The 13330-nt window shown below is 43.5% G+C and overlaps 1 protein-coding gene across 5 annotated transcripts in view; it reads right to left on the bottom strand.

Moving 5' to 3' along the window:
• Positions 1–13330, bottom strand: part of MGMT (O-6-methylguanine-DNA methyltransferase) — a 273852-nt gene that overhangs the window by 11567 nt on the left and 248955 nt on the right. The gene's annotated exons all lie outside the window — the stretch shown is intronic.

Genomic DNA, 13330 nt, shown 5'->3' with positions numbered 1-13330 from the left:
AATGAAAGGGCTGCAAAGACAACATGACCTCATTCCCATTTTAGTTGATTAACCACATCAAACCGCATTTGCTCTTCGTCCTGCGGCAGGAATGGAGTGGCGGACCCCCGAGAACGTCCAGGTTTACGGCTGCTTTTCGGGCGTGGAGTGTGTGGGAAGGAGGCGGGTCTGAGTCGACAGCCATCGTCTTTTCCGAGGGGACACACGCGGGAGCACTGGACACAGAGCTGCGGCCCCGTGCGGGGGAGGGAGCTCCCGACGCGGCAACAAAGGGAAGGAAGGAAGGATGCCACGTGCGGGGCCGCGCTCCGCTGTGTGCCCACAACCGCACTGACCACACTGGGTGCCCAGCGGGCCGAGTGCGACTTGATTCTTAAAGGAAACCCACCCTTACACATGTGTTAAATAATAAAAATCACTTCTTAACTGAAGGGAATGATAATCACTTCACTGGGAAAAAAATCTGTTTAGTCTTTATTATAACATTAAGCAAATTAAACATCAGCATAATCCAGGTGATACTAGGAAAGGGTCAGCAAAGAAATTGACTTTGTTGTTCATTAATTTACATGGATTAGCAGAGGGCAAAAAGGGAGCAAGTGTGCTCTAGTTTTTTATGATATAATTTCAAACTCTACACCATTTGTGGCAGGAGGGTGACTTTGGGGTTAATCAGACTGATTTGTCCTTTTAATTGCTTTCTATTCAAAGAAAATTCATTAGATAATGTTCTCTTCAAAATTCATGAATCAATTTAACTGAAGAAACCACATTAACGGCTCTGGGCTCATTAGCACACGCGGCTGTGTGACGGGCTGATGGCTGCGAGGGCTCCTTAGGCAAACAGACTCTGTTTACTGTGATTTCTTCAGAAAGGGGTTTGAAATCAAACTGTTAATCATCATTATTGTCGCTGCTGTTGTGCCAAAGTTTAAAAAAAAAAAAAAGGCGGGGAGAGGAGAGAAAACCGAGGCGGCCTGGTGTAACTTGGAGGAAAAGGGGGTTCAGGGCCAGCTGTCCCGGAAACGAAACCAGCAGCACGTCCACACTGCAGGAGGCAGAAGCCAGTTTCCCACCCCCTTCCCAAAGCACAGAGGTGTTGGCTTCTCTTTTCTGTGTTTGGCTGGGTTTCCGGGACAGCCTGGGACACTCAGCCTGCACGAGAACCGCGAGAGGAGGAAGGAGGGCCCGAGGAGCCGTGGCCGCTCGCGGGTCCCTGCCCAGCCAGAGGGCACCTCTCCGCCCAAGGGACGGGCACCGTGGAATAAAACAACACATCCATGGATGAGCACAGCATTGATCAAACATTTTCAGCTTCACTGTCGAATTTTCACAGAGGCCCGTTTCTCACCTTGTACATACCAGGCAATACATTAGGAAAAATAGCTCAAAAATGGCCGTATTTAGCAATCGAGCACATCATTTTATAGGTGTATCTGGAAACTCAATTTCACCCTGTAGGGAGCAAATGCATTCATTAGTTCAAGCAGCGCTGCGTCAGTGCCTTCGCCCTGGACCTGCGCAAAAGCAGATGGGGGGGGGCGTGGGGTGACGACTCTCAGTTGCTGAATTTCATCCTAAAATGTAGCCCACCCTGTTTGTAATAATGAACAGGATCCATGTAGAAAATATATTTTTCTTGCAGTTGAGGTGACACATAAACCTTCAGTGGCTTGGTTTTGGGAGGCCCAAAGGGGCACCCGCTAAAATTCCATCCTTTCTCTCCGCTAAGGTCCTCGGTGGAGAGCAGGCGGTGGCGAGTGGCCCCTGTAGGGACACCCTGGACGCCCCCTGGGCCGCCTGCTCTGGGGTCCAGGTGGGGTCTGGGGTCTCTGCCAGAGGACCTGCTCCTTAGGGAGCCCTTACTTAAGGACATGGCCATTTCCGTCTCAGCTCGGGTGGTGACTTAAACACACCCGCTCTAACCACCAACCCGGCCACGACTGTTTCTAAACCCGCTTCCTGGCTCACACGTCACCAGCCAGGACACTGATGCCATTTCCCATGCGGTGAGGAGCCGCTGCTCTGTCCTGGACAGCAGGTTTCTACGGGAGCTCTTTCCACACCACGCGAGGGAGGGGAGATGCGGGCAGCCTTCGGGCAGGCACCTGCGCCAGAATCAGGCAGGGGCACCGGCCGGGCCGAGGCAGACGCTGGAGTCCCGGGCCCTGGGTGATGGCTTCCTGCTGGCCCCTTGTCTTTCCTTGGGGTGAATGTCATCACGAGAGCTCCCTGGAGGACGCATCCCCCGCCCCACCGCCCACGGCCAAACTCGGAGCCCAGCTAGTCAGGGGCAGGGCTGGGGCTGGGGGCCAGGGCTCTTGGAGACCGAGGCTCAGAACTAAGCACGTCCTCCTGGGTGGGGAAGTGCCGTTCCTTTCAGCGACCTTTGCTGTGGGGTGCGGTTTCCTGAGGTTGGGCTGACCTGCTGCTGCTCAAGCCTTGGGGCCTTGACAGCGATGCTGCAGCCAGGAGTGCGGATGACAGGGACATCAGGGCCCTGTGGAGGGAGTTCCTGGGCACAGTTCTGGGGCCACAGGCTGGGTGTGCCACCTTCCTGGGCACAGAGAGCCGTGTCTGCACCCCTGCGGGACTCCCTGCTGTGGCGCCACCCTGGGGTCCACGCACGAGTTGTGGCTATCTGACAGGCTCCCAACTTTCCAAGGGCTCTCAGGGCCGGGCCAGAGGCAGTGCCTGGGCTGGCAGGCCGGTGCGCAGGACAAGCTGGCAGTGGGAGCAGGATTCCGATCAGGTGACTCTGGAGCAGGGTTTTGACACCATGTGCTCTTCAAGTGCAAGGAGCTAACCTGACCTGAGGCTGCCTCACCATCAAAGCAGCCAGATAACCTTTCCAGGAACGAACCTGGGAGGGTGAGCATGAAGTTGGAGGGAACGGGGTTCTGGATCTTTCTCCCCACGTCAGTCTACCGGATGCCTTTATAAAGCTGAGCACAATCCAGAGAGCAGCTATTTGAGGGCTGGGGAAGGGGACAGGATTTGAAGAAACCACCAGGCCATCGTTTTCTCTCAAGAGGACTTACTGCAGCCTGGACCCCAGAGGTGGCACCAGCGCAAATGGAGCCCAGGAGCTCCCATCAGCGTGAGGTGGGGGGATAAGGGCTCCTGATGTTCAGAGAATGAAGGAGCCCCCCTTTCTGTTGTTATCACTGGACTCCTGTACCTCGGCCCCCAACCAATCCTGTGCTGGGGGTGGCAGTGGTCGGGAGCCTGCAGGCACCTAAAGCTCTGAGGAGAAGCGTCCTTTATGATGGAGGAGCTGTGGTCCCCAAAGGTTGGTGGACCCGCGGCTTCTTCCCTCTCTGAATTCCTGCTATTTGGCCCCAGATATGAGCGCAGTCATAGGAGTGGGGGAGGGGGGCAGAGCAGAGGAGCCCTCAGAACTGGAAAGGACCAGCAAGACTGCAGAGAAAGAGGAGCTTGGGAAGGCACTCCATCAGTGTGTTTCTAAATTCCTGGGCTCATCCCTGAGCTGGGCCCATGTGGCTCTGACCCTAAACCCAAGAGTGAGAACTGATGTAAAGCTCAGCTCCTGCCGAGGTCCAGAAGGCTCATCTGAAAAGGACCACAGAGGCTGCAAAGGAACAGACCCCGAGACTACAACGTGCAGAAGCCTGGTCAGGACCCACAGACCGAATCCGACCAGGTCTAGCGGCTCATAAACAAAAACATCAACACCATCCACAGCATTTACACAAGACCTAGAGTGTTAGAGCGTCATATTCCAAAGGGTCAGCTACAACCCCGGATGACGCAGCGTATGAAGAATCAGGAGAAACTCAGCTTGCCTGGGAAGAGACAGTCCACGAATAGAAAGGCCAGGATGACACAGACACCCGACAAGAGTCCCCCTCCAGCTCTCTGAGGTACGGCTAACAAATACAGTTGTAAGATATTTAAGCTGGACAATGTGATGACTTGATACACACACCATCTGACAACGATCTTAAAGGAGCTGTAATAAAAACACTCTGAGAAGGGAAAACACTCTTGAAACAAATAAAAATACAAAGACTTAGTAAGTTATAAGAAAGACTCAAAGAGAGAATTTAGTGTTGAAAAATTCAATATCTAAAATGAAATAACTGCACCGCATGGGTTTCCTTCTAAGTAGAATGGAGATGCCAGAACAAGAGTTAATGAGACAGAAGACAAGTCAGCAGAAATGATCCAATCTCAAAAACAGGAAAAAATGTCAAAAGCAAACAACACAAATCAAAAAGAGCCTCAGGGACATGTTTGAAAAGCCAAAAGGTCTAATATGTGTGTTATTAGAATTCTAGAAGGAGAGAAAGTGTGGCGTAGAAAAAAAAATTCAAAGAAATAATAGCCAAAATGTTTCCAGATTTGGCAAATGATATACAACTACAAACTTAAGAACCCCAGCAAACTGCAAACAGGACACACTCAAAGAAATACTCTCTCAGACATATCATGGAGCTGCTGAAACCTAAAGAAAGAAAGCTTGAAAACAAATAAAGAAAAATGATGCATTATTTATAGGGGAGAAAAGTTCAAATGACTGCAGAATTCTTACTAGAAATCAGGAAGGTCAGAGGAAAGCAAAACATCAATTTTAAAGTGTTGAAAGAAAAGAACTATCAACTCAGAATTCTACACCCAGTTTTTAAAAAGATCCTCCAGGAATGAAGTTAAAATGAAGACATTTACAGATTAAAAAAAATCAAAGATAATGCATTGCCAGCAGACCTGAGCTAAAAGAATTGCTAAAGGAAGTTCTTCAACAAGAAGGAGAATAGAACCAGAGGGAAGCATGAAACATTAGGAATAAAAGCAGAACAAAAGAAATGGGAATTATTTGGTTAAATACTACAGACTATTTTTCTGTTGATCTCTTTCAAATATATTTGGGAGTTCTCCTGTGGTGCAGCAGGTTAAGCTGGCATGGTCACTTCAACAGCCTGGGTGGCTGCTGTGGCACAGGTTTATCTCTGCCTCAAGGAACGACCACATGCTGTGGGCATGGCCAAAAATAAAATGTTTAATGACTGAAAGTAAAATTATGACATCAAAAGATAAGATTTTCAATGTACACAGATATAAAAGGAAAGACACGACGACATAAAGCAGGGGAGTTTAAGGAGCTGCACAGTGGCAAGGCTTCTAAGTTCCACTTTAAGGTGGCAAAACGTTGATTCCAATTAGAATGTGACAGTTATGTATGAAAGCATTATAATCCCTATAGAAACCACTAGAAAAATTAATATAATATAGTTAAAAACATAGACAAGGAGTTCCCGTCATGGCTCAGTGGTTAACCAATCCGACTGGGAAGCATGAGTTTGCAGGTTTGATCCCCAGCCTCGCTCAGTGGGTTAGGGATCCAGTGTTGTCATGGGCTGTGGTGTGGGTTGAAGACGTGGCTTGGATCCCATGTTGCCGTAGCTATGGCATAGGCTGGTGGCTACAGCTCTGATTGGACGCCTAGCCTGGGAACCTCCATATACCGTGGGTGTGGCCCTAGAAGAGACAAAAAGAAAACAAACAAATATAGACAATACAGTGAAAATATGTTAAAATATTCCAAAGGAATATCCAAAGGAAGAAAAGAAGGGGGAAAGAAAAATGAAAAACAGAAGGAAAAGATGGAAAACGGGTAATAAGGTATTATGTGATAGTAAGAAGAAAATGTAATTATAATAAGATAGCAAATAATGAAATGAAATAACTGTTTGAGATGCCTATCCTAACTGTTTATGTATCTAACAACAGAGGTCCAATTGCATGAAGCAACAACTGACAAAACTGAGAGGATGATTAGGCAACTATACACTTATCCTTGGAGACCTCACTGCTTCTCTCTCAGTCATTGACAGGAATACTTGACAGAAAATCAAGGATGCAGAAATGAAAAACATCATCAACCAACTGATTTTAAATGACATTTATAAAATACTATATCCAGTAACAGCAGAATATACATTCTTTACAAATGCACATGGAACACTGACCAAGAAAATAGATATTCTGGGTCATGAAACAAATGAATTTAAAACAACTGAAATCAGACAAGCGATTTTTCTCTTACCATAATGCAATTAGACTAGATATTAATAACAAAGACACAAAAGGAAAATCTCCAAACATTTGGACAGTAAACAAGCCATTTCTAAATAACCTATGCATTATAGATGAAGTCTTAAGGGAAAGAAAACAAAATTGAACTGAATGAAATGGAAAATGCAATATATTGCAATTTATAGGACACAGCTAAATCAATATTTAGAGGAAAATTCATAGTATTAAAATGCATATCTTAGAAAAAAGAAGGATCTCAAAGTAATAATATAAAACATAAACTAATGATAAGCTTCCAATTTAAGAAGATAGAAAAAGCAAAGCAAAAATAAACCAAAACAAGAAGGAATGAAGAAAAAAATAAAGGCAAAAACAAACTAGTGAAACTGAAAACAAAAAATAGAGTAAATAAAATACATAAAATCAAAACCAGGTTATTTAAAAAGATAGATAAAACTGATAAATCTTTAGCAAGAGTGATTAAAAACTCTAAACAAATTATCAACATCAGGAATGAAAGGGTATGTCACTACTGACCTCACATACATTAAATGGATGAAAAGGTATTCCTACATGTAACTCCATGCACAATATTCAAATCGTAGATGAACTAGACCAATATATCCAAAACTGAAGACTACCCAAACTCATCCAAGATGAAACAGATAACTGGAATAGTCCTGTAACTCTCAAAGAACTTGAATTTATAGCTTAAAATCTTCTGAAATCACGAGGGCCAGACAACGTCACCAGAAAAGTCTATCAAACACTTAAATACATCAATTCAGCATAATTTTTTTTTTCCCACAAAACAGAAGAGAAGGGAATACTTTCAAGGGCATTTTATGAGGCTAGAATTACTCTGATATCAAAGCCAAAAAGAGACAATCATCGGAAAAGCATGGACATAGATATAACAATTCTCAACAAAGTATCTGCAAATCAAATAGAGACATACATCAAGAATAAGACACCAAAATTAAGTGGGGTTTGTCCCAGAAATGGAAGGTGGATTCAGTATTTGAAAAAGTAATCTAACATAAGGCTACAGTTATCAAGATAGGATGTATTGGTGAAAGAATACACAATCAATGGAACAGAATAAAAACAACTCACACAAATATAGGAGAAAAGGCAATTCAACGGAAAAAGGAAAATTTGTCCAACAAATGCTGGAACAAATGAACAACCATATGCAAAGACTGACTCTAGATACAGACCATGCATCTTTTATAAAACAAACTCCAAAAGGGGTCATAGATCTATACGTAAAAGGCAAAACTATAAAAATAATACCTATGGCGTTCTCATCGTGGCGCAGTGGTTAACGAATCCCACCAGGAACCATGAGGTTGCAGGTTTGTTCCCTGCCCTCGCTCAGTGGGTTCAGGATCCGGCATTGCCGTGAGCTGTGGTGTAGGTCGCAGATATGGCTCGGATTCTGCATTACTGAGGCTCTGGCATAGGCCGGTGGCTACAGCTCCGATTAGACCGCTAGCCTGGGAACGTCCATATGCCAGGGGAGTGGCTCAAGAAAAGCCCCCCCCCCCAAAAAAAAAACAACCCTAGAAGATAATACAGGAGAAATATCTAGGTGACCTTGGGTTTCGGGAAGAATTTATCAAAATTAGTTACTGCTATGTGAGTGATGTTATTAAGACATCTTAAATAAAAGCCACAGGCTGAAAGAAAATTTTGCAAAACACACATCTGATCCTGATAGAACATTTATCCAAAATACACAAAACAAAAAAATAAAAAATATAATAGGAATTCTAAATATCCAACAGTAAGAAAACCCAATTAAATAATGAACAAGAGCTTAATGGACACCTCTTCACCAAAAAAAAAAAAATATATATATATATATAATATTAAAAAAAATATATATATATGGATGACAGGTGAGCACATGAAAAGATGTTTAACATCATTTGTCTTTAGGGAGTTACAAGTTAAAACAATGAGATGATTACATGCTTATTAGAATGGCTGAAAAAAACCAAAACTCAACAGTACTGATGCTGGTGAGGAAAAGGAATACACATTCATTGACGATGATGAAAATGCAAAGTGGAACTGCTTTGGAAGAAAGTTTGGCAGCTTCTTACAAAGCTAAACAGAGGCTTAACTGCATGAACCAGAAAAAAACCTGTGTGTGAACGTTTAAAGTAGCTTTACTCACCTAATGATCCAAACTGGAAGCAACCAAGATGTCCTTTAATAGGTAAATAAACTATGGAATATCCATTCAATGATACATTACCCAGTCATACAGGGTGAACTATTAGGTCACAAAAAGACATGGAGATATCGCACATGTCTACTGCTAAGTGAAAAAATTCTGAAAATACTATTTGCTCTATCTGTGATCCCAACTCTGTGACATTGTGTAAAAGGGAAAACAATAGAGACAGAAAAAACCTTGCACTCAGTATATGCAAATTAACAACAACAAAACATTTAGGAGATTGGAGGATCCCAGGACAGAATGCTGGCAGTGACAAGAGAAGATAACTGTATTATAAACGTATGAACAACCCCGCTGAAGAAAGGGTATGTGGGAAGAAAAAGTGGTGCCCTGGAAATGAGTGGAGTTTATAAGACCAAGGCAAAAGGAACTATGTCTACACCCTGTACTCTAGTTGACAAAGTTGTTTCCCATAGGAGAACAGATTAAAAACTCTGATACTACTTAAACAGTACACAGGGCTCAGATACCTAAGTAGATGGATGGCAGAAGGTTGGAGCCAGTTTCTCACTGAAGGAAGAGAAATTTACAGGTAAGCAAGGGAAAGAAGCTAGAATGATCCGTGTAACAGAGGATCAGAACTGTAGCTGTGAGTATGAACTAATGTTCAGCTTGCTATCAGGACACATCAAGGTCAACCTCAACAGTGATAAATCATGACAGTGTGTACCCCTGAAGTAATTTCATGGAAACTGTATTTTTCCTCTGTGGTCTTCACCCACAACTCCATAGCCCCAGACTATGACGAGAAGAAGCATTATAGAAATTCTAACATTGTGACAGTCTACAAAATCCCTGACCAGTACTCCCGAAAACTGTCAAGGTCATCTAAAACAAGGAAAATCTGAGGAAATGTCAGAGCTAAGAGGAGTCTAAAGAGATATAATGACCAAATATAATATGGTACTCTAAATAGGTTCTTGGAACGGAAGGACATTAGGTAAAACTTGAGAAATCTGAATAATATGTGAACTTTAGTTAATAAGGTATCGACAGTGGTTAACTGGTTTTAACAGGTGTATCATACTAATGTAAGATTTCAATTATAGGGCAATATGGTGTGCAGTATCAGGGATCTTTCTGTACTAACTTCTTAATTTTTCTACATAAATCTAAAAAATAAAGTCAAAAAAATTAAAACAAATTAACATGATCCACCATAATAACAGCTTAATGAAGAACACTAAATAATATCAAACATAGTAGAAAAAATGTAATAAATATTAATATTCATTCATGATGAAAGCCTCAGCCACCCAGGAAATAGAAAGCAACTTCCTCAGTCTGATACAGATATTGACAAAAACAAAACAAAACAAAACAAAAACCAAACCCTACAGCTAATATCATTGATCTGATAAAGACATTCACAAAAAAATAAACCCTACAGCTAATATCATACTTAGTTGTGAAAAGCTGAATGCTTTTTCCCTTACGATTGAGAAAAAAGCAAGGATGTTCACTTCTATTCAATATTGTAGTGGAAGTTCTAGCCACTGTAATAAGGCAAGAAAAAGAAATGAAGTCATACATTTTAGAAATAAAGAAAAACGGTCCCAATTTACAGACATGATTATTTATGTGAAAATACCCAGGGTTGTACCTAAAAAACTCATACCAGACAATAAAACCAACTTTGAACTAAGAGGTGAATTTAGCAAGGTCACCAGGTACAAGGTCAGTACATAAAAATCAATCACAGTTCTGTCATCAATCATAGCTCCAACCAAAATGAAATGCTTAGATTTAAATCTAACAAATTATACGCAAGATCTTTATGTTGAAATGACAAAATGTTGATGTAATAATAAAAGGACAATTTGAGAGACATACCATGTTCATGGATATGAAGTCTCAATATTATAAATATTTCAATTCTTCAAAAATTGAAATAGAGATTTATTTCTATTCTAGTCAAAATCTCAGGGATATAAGTTGCAGATATAGACAAGCTGATTCCAAAACTTACATGATAAAGCAAAGGACCTTGAAGAGTCAAAACATTTTGAAGAAGGCAAAAAAATTGGAGAAAACATACTAACAAGTTTTAAGACTTACTATTATGCTGTTATAGATCAAGGTAACATGAGAGTTGTAAAGGGATAAGCATATAGATTTCCAAAAGAGACTCAAACACTTACGTCCAAATGGTTTTTGACAAAGGTGCAAAGGCATTTCAATGGGAAAAGGATATTATTTTCAAAAAGTCGTGTTGGGTATCTGCATGGAAAACATTGAAACCTGACCTAAATCTCGTACTTTATAAAAATTAATTTAAAATAAATCATATATTTAAATAAAACTTTAAAGCAAAAAAAATTTTTAGGAAAAAATGTAGGAGAAAACCTTTGTCACTTGGAGTTAGGGAAACAGCTAAGATACAGCATCAAAAGCACAATCCATAAATAAACTGGACTTCATCAAAATGAAAAAAAAAAAGGTCTGTGAAAGTCAGTGTTAAGAGATAAAAGACAAATTATGGACTGGGAGAAAATATTTGGAAATAACATATCCAAAAAAGGACTTTTATCTATAACATGTAAAAAATTCTCTAAACTGAACAGTAAGAAAACAAACCACCTAATTAAAAATAGGGAAAAGACTTGAACTGACAGTTTGCCAAGGAGCAAATACTATGGTAAATAAGCACATGAAAAGATGTTCAACATAACTAACCATTTGGGAAATGCAAGTTAAAAACATGACGCGATAGTATCACATACCTACATTACAATGGCTTTAATAAAAAATAAACAGATGAAGAGACATCTATCCATGCAGTAGAATACAACAATTAAAAGGAATAAGCAGATACATAAAACAATTTGGATGACTCTCCAAGGCATTAAGCTGACAGAAGCCAGGCTCAAAAGATTAAATACTGTCCGAATCCATTTCTATGACATTCTCAAAACCACAAGCCAGGGTGATGCAGAACAGATCAGTGGTTACCAAGAGTCAGGGTGAGTTGGGGGGGGGTGCAGCTCTGATCACAAATGGGCAGCAGGAGGGAATTTTTCGGTTGATGGAACTCCAGTGTTCAAATTATGGGGTGGTTACAGAAATCTATACATGTATTAAAATCCATAGCATGGGATACCACAAAAATCCATGTTACTATAGGAGAAAGCAAGACAGAAACACATTTTTAGATGCCTTTTCTTTAATCAAAGAGAGTTTTCTCTCCAAAGGTCAAGAAAGCCACTTAAGACGGAGTCTAGGTCATGTTCTCCACAAAACCCTTCCCTCTACAAGGTCACCCCGCCCCATGCTCTCAGTGACATGGTGTCCCTTCCATTCAGCCCAGCTTGGAGCAAGGACTGCCTTACTGTAAGTGACCTGGAGGAGGCGTCCGGTGAGAAAGGGTGAGTGGGCAGAAGGGTGGGCCACGTTCACTTGAGGCCGCCTGGAGCTCCGGGAGCCGACCTTCCCGTGGAGGGTCTTCAGGATAAGGCTGTTGCCCTTCGAGGGGACCCTTGGGGAAGTGCTATCCCTTCTCAGAACACACCCGAGTACTTCTTTCTGAACTGCCTCCTGGGCTGACCTACAAGCTCCAAGGAAAGACGGCCTGTTACGCTGCGGTCTCTGCTCATCCGGGTCCAAAACTATTTCTGCTGCGGCTTCATGACCAGTGTTGGGGAGGCCAAATTTTGGGGTGCTTCCCAAAAGTCCAATCCACTCTTGGGTGAGAGAACTGGTCGACACAGAGTATTTTAAAGACCTGACACAGTTCCTGGCACAGAGCAGAGTCAGTGCCTGTAAGCCCTGGGATGCTTGGGCAGGAAGGCCATCTTGAAAGAGAAGCTTCAGACATTCTGCGCACAGCCGGGGAAACGTGCATGGGTGCTCTTGGAAAGAAGACTCATTTGGAAATTTCTGTAAATCTGCTTAAAAGTCACTGATGGTCATAGCAAAGGCTGCCACTTACTGAGCATATCCTGTGTCCCAGGTGCTGGGCAGTGCACTTTGCCACGTTCCATCCTCAGGAGCCCCCACGACCCTGGTGCCATCACTGATCACTCAGCTGGCACGGCCCCCGGGGTCAGAGGGAGCACTGCTGAAAGGCACGCTTGGGAGGCCTGGCTCTCAGGCCCCTGGCGGGCACCTCGTTCCGCTGTGTTTCTCAGCACTCACTGCTCAAGTACAAGCAGGGCTACTCCTGGACACTGTCACACCGCCACTTGGTCCCCTGGTGGTGGCATGGGCTCGGAGCACAGGAGGGTCTCATGAGCTGAGCTGTGTGAAAGTGCTTTGTCCCAAGGCTGCAGGTCTGAGGCCTGCTCTCCATCCCTGGCTGCTTCCCTCCCCACAGCGAGCCTTCCTCACTGCACTCAGTTTGGAAAGGGGTTGGGAGCCCCAGCGTGTCTGGGCCCTTCTGCTGATCTGCCTGGTTCTTTCCCTTCCAGGCTAGAACAGGCGACCTGTAACAGTCTGGGCAGGCGGGGTGAGCCCAGTGGTGGAAGGATCGCAGATGTGCCTGGGTCCCCCGCCAGCCTGGCAAAAAAGCACCGCTGTCAGTACCCCGCATCCTGCTGCTGGTTCCACACCTACCCTACCCGCTGAGGTGGGTTCCTGGTTCTGCTAACAAGAAAACATACAGCATTTTAGGGAGTTCCCATTGTGGTGCAGTGGTAATGAACCTGACTAGTATCCATGAGGATGTGGGATCCCTGGCCTTGCTCGGTGGGTTGGGGACCCGGTGTTACCATGAGCTGTGCTGCAGGTTGCAGATGTGGCTTGGGCTGTGGTGCAGGCTGGGCTGCAGCTCCAATTTGCCCCCTACCCTGGAAGCCTCCATATGCCTTGAGTGCAGCCATAAAATGTCAAAAAAAAAAAAGGTGAAAAAATACGGTGTTTTAAATTAAAAAATTTATTTTTTTGTGAGAAAATAGGTCAGGAGAATGAGGGACAGATCTACGAGGCCCTGTGCCTGGTCCCTCGGGCACTCACAGACGTGAGGTTCCCCGCCCACAGCCCCGGGAGCACCCTGAGGGGCTCTGATTGGGCTCTGATCTCGCTGAG

The sequence above is a fragment of the Phacochoerus africanus genome, chromosome 15 (assembly GCF_016906955.1).
Source record: "Phacochoerus africanus isolate WHEZ1 chromosome 15, ROS_Pafr_v1, whole genome shotgun sequence".
NCBI classification, from domain to species: Eukaryota; Metazoa; Chordata; class Mammalia; order Artiodactyla; family Suidae; genus Phacochoerus; species Phacochoerus africanus.
The sequence above is the reverse complement of the archived record's forward strand: the minus strand, read 5'-3'. Positions and strand labels throughout refer to the sequence as shown.